The sequence below is a fragment of the Argiope bruennichi genome, chromosome 7 (genome assembly GCF_947563725.1).
Source record: "Argiope bruennichi chromosome 7, qqArgBrue1.1, whole genome shotgun sequence".
In the NCBI taxonomy this organism is placed as follows: Eukaryota; Metazoa; Arthropoda; class Arachnida; order Araneae; family Araneidae; genus Argiope; species Argiope bruennichi.
In genome coordinates this window covers 95233791-95252070 of record NC_079157.1, presented here as the reverse complement: position 1 = coordinate 95252070, position 18280 = coordinate 95233791, and positions in this window count along the sequence as shown.

The following is an 18280-nucleotide window of genomic DNA, read 5'->3' as shown; positions in this document are numbered from 1 at the left end:
AAAAATTTAAATTTAAGATAAATTATAATCAAAGCCGAAAAATGATATTTCTGATTTGATTAATTCTGCAAATTCTTATAGAAAAGTAATGAATTTTACAATTTGGCAAGTCCCATGCATGATAACTTCAAAGACGTTTATGACACTTTCACAATGATACAAATTAAAATGTTTGCTTGCCAACTGAGACGCCAAAAAAAGGAAATAACTGGATTTCTATACATATTTTAACATATTGATAATTCCGATTGCTCACAAATTATTCTTTCCACAAATTATTAAAATCAAATTTAGTAATTTTTAATCAATCTTGATAAGCAAGATTCGGAGTTTGTGAATTTCATCAAAAAATACTTTAAACAATTCTTTGGTTAACTGTCTGTAAACTGTTAAAAAATTAAGTCAATGGCTACAATATTAGCAACTCATTTTTTTTAAAATTATTAATTAAAAACAAAGAAAAATCTTTGTCAAAACAATAGAAATAGTTTGTTAAAATAACACTCTTTTTATCAACTTGAGAAAAAATTTTTTTGAAGAAGTTTTACTATGTAAAATTGCTGAGCTCCTATCGAAGCTATCGTACACGCATAAACACTGTTTGCACCAATGCATTTCATCTTTCAAATTAAGAATTTAACGAACATTTTCTTTTTAAAAAAAATATATTTAATTTCTCAGACATGACACAGAATCGGGAAAAAAGCTGAATATTAAATAATGAACTAAATATTAAATAAATACCAAAAAGTAAAGCAAGTATTAATAGTTGAACAATAAAATGAATTTAAATAAAAGGCGCATGAGATATTTACAATATTTTAGAATTGTTAATAAAACAATCCATTACAAGAATAATAAAATTAAATACTGAAAGCACTGAAATCAGCAGAAATGTGTCATGTCTGAATTCTGTATTAAAAATATGCATTTACATTCAATTAACAATAAACTTCTGCAAACGTAATATTATCAATTAAAATTGCAACATCTTGAACATATGGTATAATTAACACCAAATTAAAATTGCAACTTCCCGAACATATGGTATGATTAACATGAAATTCATTTTACGCATAAATCAGAAATTCGATCACAAGAAATAAAAAATGACTTGAAGCAGCGGTGATTTTTCAAAAACACATTTTTTGAAAATCACAACATTATTAGCAGAAAAAAGTCGCATTCAGTCTAAAAATTCAAAAGGAATAATTGCTTTATTACAAGGCGGCTTGTGCGCCGAATGGAAGGAATATAAAAATGAGACTAATGTTTCCTTTCAGTTTAGCGGCAAACAGGTCAAGAAACAAACTGAATACAGAACATTTGATGTTTTAAAGTCAGTTCAGAGTCCATAAGCGTACAGTGGTGCCTGTCACAGTACACTGCTCAACGTATGGTCGAAGAGGCTATATTCGTAAGACAGTTGGGTACAACACTTCTCTTTTCTTTCAAAAGATAAGTATAGTAACGACTTCTTCTCAGATTATTTTCGGTATATTCTTTTTCATTTAACTCAAACTGAAAATCAACTCTGTAAAAATTAGTTCCTTAAAAATTAAAGCTTATTCCTTCTTCCACGCTTCCCATTTCGTACAACTATTTATTTCTTCTCCTGCCTCCTTTTTCTTCCACTTCTGCTACAAGTTTTTTTTTAATGTCTGTTGCAAGAGGTTTTTCCCTTTTTTTTTCTTTCTTTCTTTCTCCCACATCTCCTAAATGAGTTTTTCTCCTTTTATATTTCTTCTCGCAAGAGGTTTTTTCCTTCTCGCAAGATTTTTTTTTTTTTTTTTTTTTATTTCTTCTCGCCAGAGGTTTTTTTTTATTTCTTCTCGCCAGAGATTTTTTTTTTTCTTCTCGCCAGAGATTTTTTTTTTTATTTCTTCTCGCCAGAGGGTTTTTTTTATATTTCTTCTCGCCAGAGATTTTTTTTTTATTTCTTCTCGCCAGAGGGTTTTTTTTATTTCTTCTCGCCAGAGGTTTTTTTTTTTTTTTTTTTTTTTCCCGCCAGAGGTTTTTTTTAAGTTCTTTTCGCAAGAGGTTTTTTTTTTAGTACTTTTCGCAAGAGTTTTTTTTTTAGTACTTTTCGCAAGAGTTTTTTTTTAGTACTTTTCGCAAGAGTTTTTTTTTTTAGTTCTTTTCGCAAGAGTTTTTTTTTTTTAGTTCTTTTCGCAAGAGTTTTTTTTTTTTAGTTCTTTTCGCAAGAGTTTTTTTTTTAGTTCTTTTCGCAAGAGTTTTTTTTTTAGTTCTTTTCGCAAGAGTTTTTTTTTTAGTTCTTTTCGTAAGAGGTTTTTTTTTTTTTAGTTCTTTTCGTAAGAGGTTTTTTTTTTTTTAGTTCTTTTCGCAAGAGGTTTTTTTTTTAGTTCTTTTCGCAAGAGGTTTCTTTTTAGTTCTTTTCGCAAAGAGGTTTTTTTTTTATTTCTTCTCGCCAGAGATTTTTTTTTTTTATTTCTTCTCGCCAGAGATTTTTTTTTTTTTATTTCTTCTCGCCAGAGGTTTTTTTTTTTATTTCTTCTCGCCAGAGGTTTTTTTTTTTTATTTCTTCTCGCCAGAGGGTTTTTTTTTATTTCTTCTCGCCAGAGATTTTTTTTTTATTTCTTTTCGCCAGAGGTTTTTTTTATATTTCTTCTCGCCAGAGGTTTTTTTTATATTTCTTCTCGCCAGAGGTTTTTTTTTTTTTTTTTTTTTTCCTCCCGCCAGAGGTTTTTTTAAAGTTCTTTTCGCAAAAGGTTTTTTTTTAGTACTTTTCGCAAGAGTTTTTTTTTTAGTTCTTTTCGCAAGAGTTTTTTTTTTAGTTCTTTTCGCAAGAGTTTTTTTTTTAGTTCTTTTCGCAAGAGTTTTTTTTTTTTTAGTTCTTTTCGCAAGAGTTTTTTTTTTTTTAGTTCTTTTCGCAAGAGTTTTTTTTTTTTTTACTTCTTTTCGTAAGAGGTTTTTTTTAGTTCTTTTCGCAAGAGGTTTCTTTTTAGTTCTTTTCGCAAAGAGGTTTTTTTTTTTTATTTCTTCTCGCAAGAGATTTTTTTTTTTTATTTCTTCTCGCAAGAGGGGTTTTTTTTATTTCTTCTCGCAAGAGGTTTTTTTTTTTTATTTCTTCTAGCAAGAGGTTTTTTTTTTTATTTCTTCTCGCAAGAGGGGTTTTTTTTTTATTTCTTCTCGCAAGAGGGGTTTTTTTTTTTTTATTTCTTCTCGCAAGAGGTTTTTTTTTTTATTTCTTCTCGCAAGACGTTTTTTTTTTTTTTTATTTCTTCTCGCAAGAGGTGTTTTTTTCTTTATTTCTTCTCGCAAGAGGGGTTTTTTTTTTTTTTTTTTTTCATTTCTTCTCGCAAGAGTTTTGTCTCTTACAAGATTTTATTTCTTCGCCAGAGTCTTTCTAGGTCTACTTTCTTAATACAAGAGTTCGCTACATACAGCTTTATTTTCTTTCGTTCTCTGACGGCAATTCCTGATTTCACACATAGAAACAGTTGCAAATCAATCAACAAGATTCACATAATTACTTGTTCTGGATTATAAGGTATACAGTTTTACAATGGTTATATAGTCCAGCGACCAAAACGAGTTTCCGATACATAAATCTGTATCTCCTATTGTAAAGGCAACAACTGGGGGAAGGAGCCGGAATAGTATAGAAAATAGCGATCTTGGAGCTGGAAAAATTCGACATCGTAGGCTTTTTTGCCCCTACTCTTTTTTTTTTTCTTTTGCATATTTTTATAAGCTTACTTATCGAAGAATTGAAAATTTAGGCAGGAAATGATCATGGTTCATAATAATTTCCATGTATATATCAGGACAAATGACAGTGGTACACTTTCAGCTCACTTTTAATCGGGAACCACAACAAACTGATATTTTTTATCGATCGTTAAGTCCTTGAAAGGTACCCTGGTGCAGTATTTTACAGTACTGGATGTTTTCTTATAACGACTGGATGACTTCTCAGAAATTACAGGTTATAAATTATTACAGAACAAAACAATATTTCCATTTCAATGAAACATTTGAGAAACAGAAACCATTATGATGTTGCAAATTTTAATAAGTTCTTTATATATCATATACAGGAAATTAAAATTTGGAAAATGCATTGAAAGATATGCTGTTTTGATTCTTTAAAAAAATATTTATCCCTAAATATCTGCTCTAAATTATATATCTTTAAAAAAATTTTTGAAAGTTATGCTAAATTAACAGTATTTGATATAGAATATTATTTTAGTAAATTATTATCTGAATACTGTTTAATTGTACTAAAAGAAAATGTTCGAATGTCTTCTATCATTTGCACATGAATAGGAATAAGTTTCAGGAACAAACATGAATCACATTTAATTATTACATTGAACATAAATTTGATCACAAAAATTCATAAAAAAATCTGAATATTGATTAAGATTATCAAAGCTTTTTTTTCCAATTCCCAATGGATAGAAAATTTGACAACACGAATGTCGCGTTTTTCTGAAAAACAAGATAAAAATAAGCAATTTATCACATATTATAACAAAAATTTAAACTAATTGATGCTTTATAAAGCTCATTTAACAGTTTAAGTTTTTATAATGGTTTCTATTTTAACAAGATAATACTTCAGAAACTTCACAGAAATGCTAAATACATTGGTGCAAAGAATAAAGTTTAATTTCCTTTCCAAACGTTTTTTTTGGCGTCTCAGTCATTATAACAGCACACATTATTAAATTATTTAACACTTTAACTGCCGTGGGGTTCATTAGTGACCAGTGGTCCAATATAAATTGCATTGTAAGAAATGCAGCACGGTAGTCACTGTGTTAATTAACGAACATAAAATTCCATAAACTTAAAGAACATGAAACATTAAAAAAATACAAAAAAGGAACTTTAAAAATAGCATAAAAACATGATTAACTTCATTAACAATTACCAAAATGAAAAAAAAATATTTTTCCTTAAATTTTGTTAATTTGCATATAAACATAGAAGCAATAAAAAACGAAACAAAACATACACTTTCTGCTAGATACAATGCAGGCATATACTGTATATATAGAATAAAATTAAGATGTCAAATGTACCAAATATATTTTTGGCACTGAGCTGTTTTTATTTTCAAAACCCCCAAATGGGGATTTGTCAACTAATGGATTAATATAATAATAGCTATTTGGTGCAATATATAATAAAGGAGCAAATAATTTTAAGAGAAAAATATAATTTCATTACATAATTACCATTTGAAACAATATAATAAATATTTTATTTCGATAGAAAGTATTTAATAAAAAAAATGAATAACTATTATTTATATCTAAACTGGAAAATTTCATAGAATTACTAATTTTAATCAGTAAAAATTTTACTATAAATATTTTAACTTTATAAAAAAATTGAATAAAAACTTTCGTAATTATCACTTTATGAGCAAACTGGACAACACGTTCAAAAGACAAACGTCTTCTTGGCTGTATTAAATCTTAATATTTTCAGAGTATTATTTATAATTAATTGAATTATAATTAATACTGCATTGAAAATGATAAATAGAAATTAGTAACTTTATTATGATAAATAGCAATCTAATTTTTTAATGTGCTGTAAGAGTATTAATAGATTTCATTTTATCACAATTTCACGAGATAATTGTTTTTGTTTTTAAATTTAAACATTGCTTCAAATAGATACTTACAGACGTTTGAAATTTAGATCTCATATTAGAATTTATCTTTTCTACACAAAATGAAACTCAAACCTTATAGAAGAAATTTCAGAATAACTATATTAGTTTACACTGAACCAAAAGTTAATAATTTTAAATGCGCTTCAAATTTCACCAAATATAAATAATCGAAAAATTTTAGATGATTATGAATTTTGACAATTTTGTTACTTTTATATAGTTAAATCATACCCTTGATAAAAAAAAAAATCAGCATTCGAAATTATCAAACTATTGGAAAACTTCTAGAAATCGTGAGTATTAAGTAACTGATATTGAATATATTGCATTTTTTTGCTATGATTCTTGACAAAACTGGCTTCAAAATTTGACAAAAATCTACAAAAAAATTATAAAAGAAAGGTGGATTTCTTATCACATCGTTTTGAATTGACCTCACGATAGAAAAAAAATCCTTTTCAGTATCAAATATTCAAGTTCACTGCAAAAACAATTGAAAAAACCCTGGAAATCCTAAATGCGTTAAAAAAAGAATACAAGTACAAATGAAATTTATAAAATGAACACTAGTGCAAAATATTGTTAAAATGCTCTATTTGCTTTTTCGGGTGTAACAGGGTTTTATTAATATTTCGGTTAATCGGAATCTATTTCCTCTCTATGATAAGCAAATTGATAAATTCAAAGAATTAATAAATCTTGCTTATCATTTCATTACTACAAATACTTCCACCGATATCCTAGAAGATTTGAGTGCTTAGTTGATTCAATATTAGTTGCATAAATCTTTAATATCAATAGTACGGATAATCCCCAATAAGATTGTACGATTTTTGTAAAATACAAGAAGCGTAGAAGTTACAAAATTTGTTTCTAAATAAATTTGTGCATCCAAATTAAGGAATAATTCTTATTCTTGAATAAATCAATGTTTTAATTTAAACACGCAAAAACCGTTAATATCTGAAATAAATAATATCCATTTCAACTCTGTAATCTCCAACTGTCATTTTGTTATATATGTATAAAGCGAGAAGAATGCGAACTATATCAAATTTTATAAATAACATATACACCAGCAAGAATATTACCATAATCATAAAATTGTTCTTTAAATTTAAAAAAATCGCTAAAGTTGTCTAGCAGTAGCTGCATTTTCGTGAGTAACCCATAAGTATTTGCTATTTATTTTTAAACATTGTTATTAAAGCGATTTCACAGAAGGCAACTTTATCAATTTACTTCAAAGGTAAGCCAAATTGATACGAAGAGATTCAGATATATAAATATATTCCTCGATTATATATTAATAATTTTTTTTGAAAAAATATGTTAACATTTTTTAAATATCGAATTATTTTATTTATGCACTAGGAAATGAGGGAAACTATAATTTTTTAATATTTAGATCCATTGGCAAATGGATAGTGTTCCTTGGAGCAGTCTTGCAAATAAATAGTAATGAATTTTGTACAATCCACTAAAAATTAATATATATTTCATCGTTCGTAAATGTAATAAATATTTCTAATAAGTTCGAAAGAAAATATGTGTCGGTAATCACGAAATGTACTGCTCTTCCTTAGTTCGATTAAAATATAATGCATTTAAGAATTAAGTAAAAAAGAATCCATAACACTTTAAAGCAAATACAGATGCAGACAGTATTTATTACAAGTATCAGACTTTTACTTTATCAGGAGTTTCATATTGCAATCAGACTTTACTTTCTGGTAGGGTTATTCAGAATTTTTAGAGGAAACTTATGAATAAATGCCACACCGAAGTTCTTGAGGAAATGCCAGTCATTCAGATAAATAATCCTTTGAATGACTAGTGATTTTAAATAATGTTTGCGCTTTTATTTCCTTTTACAAATATGTTTGAATTTCGGGAAAATTGTTACAGTTTTTCGGAGAATTACTAAACTTTTACAGCAGTTGTCTTGATGAGGCGAGAGATTTTTTTATAACATATAAAAAGCAACAGATTATCTTAATATCCAGTTTTAGAACACAAATTCTATTTGGAAAAGGATCCAGTAATTCTTACTGTGGGCAGACGACAAGGACGACTCCTAGACCAATAACACCTGATCAATAATAGTACACATGATCCTGCATATAGATTTTATTTTCATTAGCTGGGATTCGAATTTCCAATCGGGAACTTCTTTGCCATGTATCAGAAGAATAGAAATTTTATACTGAACTTTTCTGCTATATTCGATTATAAGTCAGTTAATTTTTTATAAAAGAGTTCAAGACTTCTGTCACTTCATTAATATTTTTGCATCGTAATACTTTCGCTTGTTTACAGATAAAATTAGAAACATTTAATTTGGAGTTTTTCCTCTAAGGTTTCTTTCCAGGTAAATTTTCAAAAGTACTATTTACATACCTTATTAAATAATAATGCGAGTATTCATTTATTATTTTATTAACGGGATCGTATTTGAAGTTCATGAAATTTTAGACTAGAATTGTGTCTTCAATAATGTATTCGCATTAAAATTAACCATAATTTGTTCTTAAATTCATAATTTATTAGAGATATCATTAACAGAAAATATTCGAATTTGCTGGGCATTCAATCTTCATGGGATTTCGAGCTAACTATTTACTTTTCTATTAGTTCTAGAACTGTTTGTACATTTGTCTATTGGCTATAATAGGCATTTCGAAAGCTTATGAAAATATCCTATAAAATGTTCTATTAATATTCGGTTTTTCTACGGCGATATACAGGCGATTTTTCTTTTTATTCCATCAGCAAAAACTAAGTATTGTAAAGCTAGAAAAATCAGAGACCGAGTCAAAAAATTCTCAAGAAATATAAGTAAATAAAATATTTATCATTATACCTTGAAATGCTTTTTCCTAACTAATTATTTATTCAAACATCCTCAACTGTATGATTTTGCAAGATTTTTTCCAATTTAATAAAAATATAAAGTTGCATAAATTCATATGAAAAAAAGTAAGGAATGCTGGGAAAAGAATTTTAAGAACGAAATTCAGACGTATTTAATAAAAAATTATATATTAATAGCTTAATTTCAATTAATAAAAAAAATGAGAATTAAAGGTTATAAAACACAAAAAGTGACAAGACGAAAATGTCAGAAAATCAATAAATTTAGTTTTTGTATATATCTGACACTAATAATATTTATATTTTTATCTCTTATTCATCGAGAAACTTTTGTTACCTTATATAATATATATAATATCACCATAATTACCCAATAAAAGTTACAAAGAGAACGTAAGTGTCTTTCACATGCTCTTTTGAATTTAGAGGTCTACCAGGTATTTTTTTACGATTAACACATTAAAAAGCAATGCTCATTTGATATACAAAATTTATTTTTTTGTGCTAGCATGCAACAGTCCTAAATCTGAGTAATGAAGATAAATATAACACCAGACAATTAGTAAAATGTAATTTAAAACTGCTTAAAAGCAGAATATGATGTCTCATGGAATGTCAGGATTTGCGATTTAATCAATCATTTAAAATATTTCAAATTTAGAGTTTCGATTTATGTTTCACAGTTCTTTTATTTTTTGCAGTTCATTTAGTTGCACAACCATATATTAATATTTTTCTGAACTTGCGGCAAATCATTCGTAATATTTATTTGATCTCCAACTTTTTAAAGGCAAGTTTAAATATTTTTAAATATAGATATTCAAATTTTTGAACTAATTGAACGTTTTATTTTAAAATTCATCTAGCAAAATGCATTAAATTATTATTATAAATTAAATTTAAAATTAGAATATTGGAACTTAATCTGAAAACAGAGTGGAAAAGGCAGATATGCTCATAAAGATCTCTAGCATAGGGATTTAAAAAAAAAACTGAAATGCAATATGTGCTTTATAAAGTAACACCTGCGCTGTATATACTTCACAGCATGGCAACATCGAATGATGAATAATATTTAAGTTGGGAGCAGGTAAAATTAATGTCGCCACAAAAATCAGAAAAAAAAAAAATTACTCTTGAAAGACAGAAAATTCTACTATGGTCTATAAAAAATATTCTAAAATTAGTTTGATAAGAAATTAACTCTGCAACAGAATTTTACAAATTTAGCAATAAATCATATGTAATCTAAGTATTTTTTAAAGGATGGACAATTTTAGTTAAATTGTTTGGTTGATAAAAAATACACAATTCTCACCATTTTCACATTTGCTTCCAGTTTTGGATTTTCTTTTTGGCAGAATAAATCTTTCCCTGTTCAAGAGCATTCATTTCCCGATACTTTCAAATGTATATACTTTTATTTTTATCTCTACAAATTTCAAAAATGTGAACAGGAAACAATGAATGGATAAATATTCAAAACTGAATCATCTAGATCACTGCATTGACCAGGACCAGTTCTCGTCTAAAGACCAACTGACGTGTAATCGTGCAGAATAAATACAACTACTTCCGAGCTCAGGATGACAGCAAATAAGAATCGACAGTTAATACAAAAAAATTAAATTGCATTAGAAAGAAAATTTCTAACAGCGAAAGGTGATTGAAAGATTATCATGTAACATCACGAAGTTGTAATCTCAAAAGATTCAAAACTCACCGATTCGGTCAATATCTGACCTTTCAAAGGAACAAAAAAAAAAAAAAAAAAAAAAAAAAGAGCTCACAGCCTCATAACTCCTTTTCACAAACACCAAATAAAAAGTTTTTAACAAGATTTTCAAAAGTCCAAAATGATTCAATATTCAAATTTCAATCTAGATAATGGTTGGAGTGCTGGCCTTAGATTAATCCAATAAGATCAATTTTTTGGAAATAAAACAATGCAATTTTTTTTTATTTGATCTTATTATATATCAACAATTCGGTAAAGCAGAAAAAAAATGTATGGCTCTAAATTTTCATTTCGCATGTATTTACATTATTCAAGCTGGAAAAATTCAACTAACATTGAGCAATATTAATGTAATGATAAGTTAAAAACATATTTGTTAATATCTTTGAATTTAAGACACCAAAATATCAAACAAAACCAAAACAGCTTTAATATATATAAAGTAAAAACCATTTTACAATCACATATCAAACTGTTTCGCTTAGTCGAACGAAGAATATGTTTTCAATTATTAGCAGGAGCAAAAACAATGTAGCTGTAGAAATTATATTTTAGAAGTGCATTGCAGATTTAAGTCATCGAAACGAGATACAATTTTGTTTTAAGTTTAAATTTTGAATTCCAGATAAACACGCTAAGTCACACAATTAAATAGTTACCTATAAAATATACAGAGATGCGCAAAGATGAAAAAATTTCAACATTTACATTTTGATTGAAAAAATTTGTCACGCTTATCACTTTTTCCCAACAATTTCACCCCATCTCTCAGCAATTTGACTTGTTTGCTATGCTATGCTATGCTATGCTATAATGTCAAATGGATAGTTTTTATATGCAGTTTAAACAAATAGGAAATTCCACTGTTTTAAACCAGAATTTTGATACAATTTTTTAAAAGAGTTTTGGAAACAAAACTATCAAATATACTAGTGAAATTCTTTCTAAATCGTATAATATAAAATTTCAATATAACATAAGGATCATACCTCTTCAGTTCTACTTAGCAGCTGCAGTGCAGTTAAATAAACAGCTGCAGTTCACCTTTATAGCCATACTGAACACATTCCACAGTTTGCAAGTCAATATGCATTCTTTCACAATTTTCAACTCTTATATTGGCCATTGAGCAGATTTTGAAAAAGTCGTTTAGGTTAATTTTTTTTTTTTCGTTTACGAGATAAAAAAAGAAAGATTTAAATTCCTTTCATTACTTTGGATTATTTTAAAATTATTTTTTAAATATATCAATAAAAAAACTGTTTAAATGACTGCTTGCTTTTTCCGATAGTTTTTTTTTTTTAATCCAAGTTGGTGCTCCACAGTTTTTTCTACGAAATTTAATTTTATTCCATTATTATTTTCATGTTCTTTACATAATTCAGAAAAAAAAAATTATTCAAATCACTGTTTTAAATTAAGTTGGGAGTTAAGGTTAATAATTCTGGCATAAGATTTCTAAAAATACATTTATTTCGTGTCGAGTGTTTTCATAATCGTTCTGTTAAAACTTTTCTAAAAGACAAAAACATTAGAACCACAATAATATTAACCTATGTTGCATACATCATTCCATCTAGAATGAAATATTTAAAAAAATTGCAGATCTGCATCGAAAGTTTAAGCTTTATATCTATTCGTTTAATAATTCCCTTTCAAAAATAGAGAGGATTTGTTGAGGCATATTTTACTTATTCGATATTTATTCTGTACAACTTATTATCTTTTTTTTTCTCATATTATAGCATCATTGCACTGTAAGCACTTGTTATTTATAAAGCAGATACATTCAATTCAGTATTTAATTTCTACACTTATCCTCAAAGATAGGACAAAAGTAATTCAAATTCAATTTATTCAAATTCAAGAAAACTTTCAAACGAAATAAAATTTTTATTAAATTCTTTCCGAATTATTAAATGGGAACATTATTAATTCGGAATAAATAATGTTCCCCTATTTTTTCCTTTATTTATCCAAAAACAAAAACTTGAGAAAGGAGATCGAATGACACGCATGAATCTCAAATAATCCACCTTAAATTAAGTTTCAGAAAAAAAATATCTTTCTACCTCCAAATTTCAGTTCAGTAAAACACCGTTCATACGTCTTTAATAGACTGACTTAATCTGAAGTATTATTCAAATGGCGCAAGTAAAATTTCAATAAATAATTGATTTTTTTTTATTTTTACGAATTTAATGCTTTTCTTATTATTACCAATTTAATGCAAATTCAATCAACGTAAAAAATTTTTAAACTTACTATATTACAGCATAATTTATTATTGAAAATAATTGTGTTCTCAAATTAAATAATTATAAAATTAAAAAGAATCCCAGTTTTATAAGTATATCTGAGCACTAGTCATTTCTTATTTTTTATGATCCATATAACTCAAAGCAAGAGTTTAATTGATGCATTTTAATCCTCATCCGACAGATTGACTGCATATTATGAATAGTATTACGAAATGAATTAATTTCATTCAATATTTTTTCACTCGTGTTTTCACATAACCTGGAAATTTTTCAGATGGTCGTTGCGATAACTAAGGAAGATGGAACAACATCAACTTTTTCATCGCTTTAATTAGTATTAAATATTATCTTTGTTGACTGAAGAAACTATTTTTCTCCAGGTTCTCCAAAACGATTTTTTTTCCAAATGACTGAAGCAAAAAATTTGCATTAGAAAAAAGGGAAAAAACAATTTAGATATTAAAGGGATTTTGTAAAACTATAGAAATTCTCATGCAAGTCAAAAGTCCCCACTATTCCAGTTTCCTCATTTTTATATCTTTTCTCACCACTGAAAAAAATCAATTCGGAAGCAGGAACAGCACAGAAATCAAAACATTTCAGAGGAGACGAGATAAATTTTAAGTACGCATTGCACTTCAGGTTCTTCCCTGTTTCAGCTGGCTTCATAACATTATCATGCGACATATTAATTCTGGTGTTGTTTCTGTTTGAAAATCTGATTCAAGCACTAAAACAAAATACAGAAACTACAGTCTTGGCAGATGGTGAATTTTAACATTCTGTAGAATGTGGAAAATAAACAAGTTAAACAGCATTTCCAGGGTCAAATATGAATTAACTGCAGATAATTGACCATTTAGAGCAAGTATCCAGTTTTAAAAGTTTGACTCAGCATTTAATAAATAACAGGCAAATATGACATTGATATTAGCATGAAATGTTTATTAGCAACAAAATTAAACTAATGCTTATTGGCATCTATCCATTCAAGGACATACTGTACATTAATAAATCATATATAGGTATGAATGTTCAATTAAATTATTCAAATTCATAAGCTGGTAAGATATGTGTATTAAAGTGTGAAATGCATACTTGAAATCACATCAATCGCATAAAATAAACATTTTTTTCTTTCTCAACGCTAATTTTCTATATGAAAATCTCGCCATAATTTCCTTACACGTTGCAAAAGAATAAAGTTCTAGCATGTACATATTAAAATAAAACCATATACTCAAGGATCACACAATTTCATGAAGTTCTGGTTTAGTTCTTTAACTCTTGCAACAGTGGCGGATATACGATTAGGAATCTGCATAGAAAGATTCGTTACTGTCCGGATTCAAACTTGAAACTCAAAGCTGTTTTACACATGAGGCCCCATTCAATCGCTTTTACGACTCGGTAGCTGCGTAGCTGATGCTACTGGCTAAGACGAAATACAGATATCCCGGATTAAAATTTGATAAGGCCCTAAGTAATTTTAGAATTGAGGCTGCCTTTCGAAGGACTTACGACTAGACAACTATGGAGGATTGCTGGTTGAGTGACAGGGAGGTATAGGCAGGCCAGATTTAAACTATGGTGGGGAGGGGAGAATACGATACAAAAGAATCTCATTTGACATAGGCAGATCAGTAAATTGATCACTAGTTGCCAAAGAAATTCATGTAAAGTGTAAATTCTGTGAATTATAAAATATTAGGGCTACAATGCGAAATGTACGGCATATGTAATTATTAAAATTGAATAAATTTAAGCATAACCACTTGCTTATAAATATTTAGTGGCTGTGGGGTATTTTGCTTGTAGATCCAATAAATTATTATGAACCGACAGCATTTAGGTCCGCATTATTCATTTTGGAAATAAATAAACCATACTATATTTTTTTCAATAAAATATCTGGCATCTTTATAACATCTCTAAAATATTAATATGTTAATTGGGTTCTGACGGAAAATTTCGCCATACACGAGTTTCTACTACAATGAGCATAGCGAAATTTTTCGACTTGGAAATTTGATTTAATATTTTTAACGTTCTAGTGACTCCATTGTGAAACGAGTTGAACAAATCTTTATTCCCCAGTTAACAGGTTGAAAAAAGTATCAAAGAAATAAAGACTGACATTTAACTGAGATATAAAACGGGAAAAATTACTTCAGCTGCTGAGATCGGAAAAAATTAATAAATATATATATATTTCCGTGAAAATAATGAAATGAAAATATTAACAAAGCGATTTAGTCAAACTGCTGAAATCCGCAATTAAATATATTAATTTTTATGAGATGAACCTTATGTTTATTGCACGGGGCCACTAAATGTTTCCTAAATCCACCACTGATTCTGAATTGTGCTTATTAAGTGTCTATTTATCGGCAAAGGAAGTTTTTTTTTTGTTTTAAAGTTTAAGTAATTTAAATAAAACCGCCTCTCATTATATCTATTTCACCATTCTTGGCCAAGACTGTAGTGAAAAAATATATCACACAATTCCCTGTAGATGTACGCAATAAAAAAAAAAAATCCATCACATTTATTTGACAAGCGAAGATGCAGGAGCACAAATTGTGGTTTGCCGAACACAGTGGGATTTGTTCCCGGTCATTAGGCATGTCGTGTCGAGTGAATCCTTCGAAAGGCTCGAAGAACGACAGTGACGAGGCGGAGTCAGAAGTCGAATCGAGACGTGAATCAGAGGGGTGGAACTCCGTCAACATTGAACATGCACAGTTACGTAATTACATTAAAACATTCACGAATGCATAAATTCATATTTATAAATACGATTTCATTATAAAAACATGCAAATCTAATTTAAAACAGAACCTTTGTATTCTGAAAGCAATTTCATTTTGGCTTTTAATTCTTGCAAAAAAGCGCGAAGAAAATCACATTTAAATTATCATATTTTAAACAGATTGTTTACACTGATTATATAACATAACGATCGTTCGTTCATTCTTTTAAAAGAAAAAGACAATCAAATAAAATATAGATTTTTCAAATTGATATTTTTTTAAAAAAGGAAAATTAAAATTTACATTAATCAGAAATTTAAAAAATTAATGTAGCGAATGATGGTGGTGATCTAAAATACAGCAACATTTCATTGGCAATATGCGCAGTTACGAATTAAAGAAATGTCTGATTTTGTTACTTTTGGCCGAGGATGCATTCACGAACTATGTGATTTCTCCCTCCAGAACTTTGTGCGGAATTCCGCCGTGATTGAAGTTTATTAAAAATATTTTAATGAAGTTAATTTCAATTGCTAAACAATTAAATAGTCAATGATTAGGCGGCATTTTGAATTTTGAAGTAGCAGAATTATTTTCAAAGTTAAAGAAATAAACTCCAAGAAATATCAAAAATGCCAATAAAATAATTGTCTGAAACTGTGAGTGAGAAATTTAAATTTGCTATTTAAGAAGAAATTTAATAAATAAAGGTCGAAAACACTACGTTGCTAAAAGTCCAAAAAAGTTCAATTCTGGGTACATGAATGCTGAAATGGCCAAAAAAAGTCGATAGTCAAATAATTCTGATGTTTTCTAATTAGTAAATAAAAAAGAATATGAATTTGAAAATTTTTAATTAATCTTTAATTTGCCATTTTGGTGACTGTTTATATTTTCCCTTACATGCAGTAAAACGATGACTGCATATAGAAATTTTAAAAAGTTATGGAAAGATTAAGAAGTTTGATTTCTTAATATCCTTCCCCTTCGCATTAAATGACGCGTTTGACTCGTGCATCGAATTACTAATTTTCTTATTTTAAATCAACAATTAATTGAAAGTGAAGTATTTTAAAATACAAAAATCACTTAGAAATAACTCCAAATGTCATTTTATTATTGCATTTCCTATAAAAATGTACGATCTAAATAGGATGTGCTATTTAATTAGAGAGTAAAATAAAATCGAAAGTCAAAGGTTTCAATGCCTAATTAAATATTTAAGCATTTTAAACTTACCAAAAGTAATAATTTTAAAAATTAAGAATATTTTTAATTGGCGTTACAGCTTTATAAAGCACTGGTGGCAAGGCAAATATTCCGTATTAATCGATTTGATTCCCGAGTTCTTTTTATTAGATGAGGAATATGAGCATATTTATTTGCAAAACCAGAAAGAATAAATATAAGAGCATAAAGGTTTTTGTTTCTAGCTCTACTTCTGATTTATAGCATTTAATATCTAATTTTAGTAATCAGACACAGCAAGCAAGATCCTCCATTGTTGGAAAGTAAACATTTAAAAAAAAATTATTTTATGAATACAAATGAATGAACTGTAATTGTATTGCTAGTAAGTACCATGAATGAAAGAGGCAAGATTAGAAGCCATTGTGAAAAAGGAGCTTCAAAATGCAGAAGTTTAAAAAAAAAAGAATTATGATGCATGCTAGAATACTTACCAAAAAACTGAATCAAAACGCTTAACATTAACAAAATACTTACTTTAAATATTCCTCAATTCTTTTATTTTTAAAAATTATCCGAACACTATTCAATGCAGGAAAGTACATTTGTCCTCATTTATTATAATAGGGCGAAATAGTGAATTAATCATATGCGATACGAATAATTCAATAGATGAACCACTGAAAATCGCTTACAAGTGAAAATCACCCAGAAGAATTTTTGAAAAAAATACAGCAGTAAATTCTTTTCATTTAAAATAACATCATGGTCATTACTTCAAACTGTTTCAAATAATTTAACCAGTTAATTGTTTCGAGTTCTTCGGAAAATGAGTATCTTAATTGTCATAAGTATATATATTATAAAAATATAATAAATAATTAGTTACAAATATAATGATTAGACTATTATTATATAAATATGATATTTATATAATAATTTAATTAACCACTGAAAAAACTCGCCATAACTAAAAATATACTTATCCCATGACGAGTATATTCATCAAAAACTAATATCTAGTTAATTATTTTCATTGTTCCTACAAATGTGAAAAAATGTCCGTAATTAATAAGAAATTAATTAATATTTTATTTCCGGTATAGTGTAAAGCAATGTAAAGATTTGATTTTTCTGATTGTCTGGTTCATTTCAAATTTTGAGAATGAGCCATAAACGATTAGCACGATTAACATTAATAAATATTACAAATCAAATTTTTCTTTATTGAAGCCATTACAGTTTCTAACTATTATAAATTAGCAGCAAACTCAGCACAGAAAATCAATTGTGCTTTCAATACACAATTTGTTTATACATTTACTTTAAGAGATTAAGAAAAATATGCAAAACTATTGTAGGTAAGTATAAATTAATATTTTATAGGAGTGCCAATTGAAATTCTTAGTTCAATACATAGTTTTTCATATCTTCTAGAAGAAATTAAAAATTATTTCTTCTAGAAAAGATTATGAATTTCAAGATATATTACTTTTTATTAATGTGATATATTTATTACAGCTTAGAGCTATATTTCAAGAAGAGTTTAAATTTTACATCTACTTAAAGGTCAAATGTATTCCAAATAAACTTAACTTATCGCTTAACATTTGGTGAAATCGAAACCGAATCACTTGATGCCTTAGACCAAAAACATTTTAAGTATTGCTATATTAAAAATCTTATAATACACACATTTTAATAAAATACTTTCTGTCCAAATTAAAACTATCAAAATCTCTCCAATCAATAAATGAAATTGCCAGTAAAGCCTTTTGACTCACCCATGGGCCGCTTGTAATAATTAAAG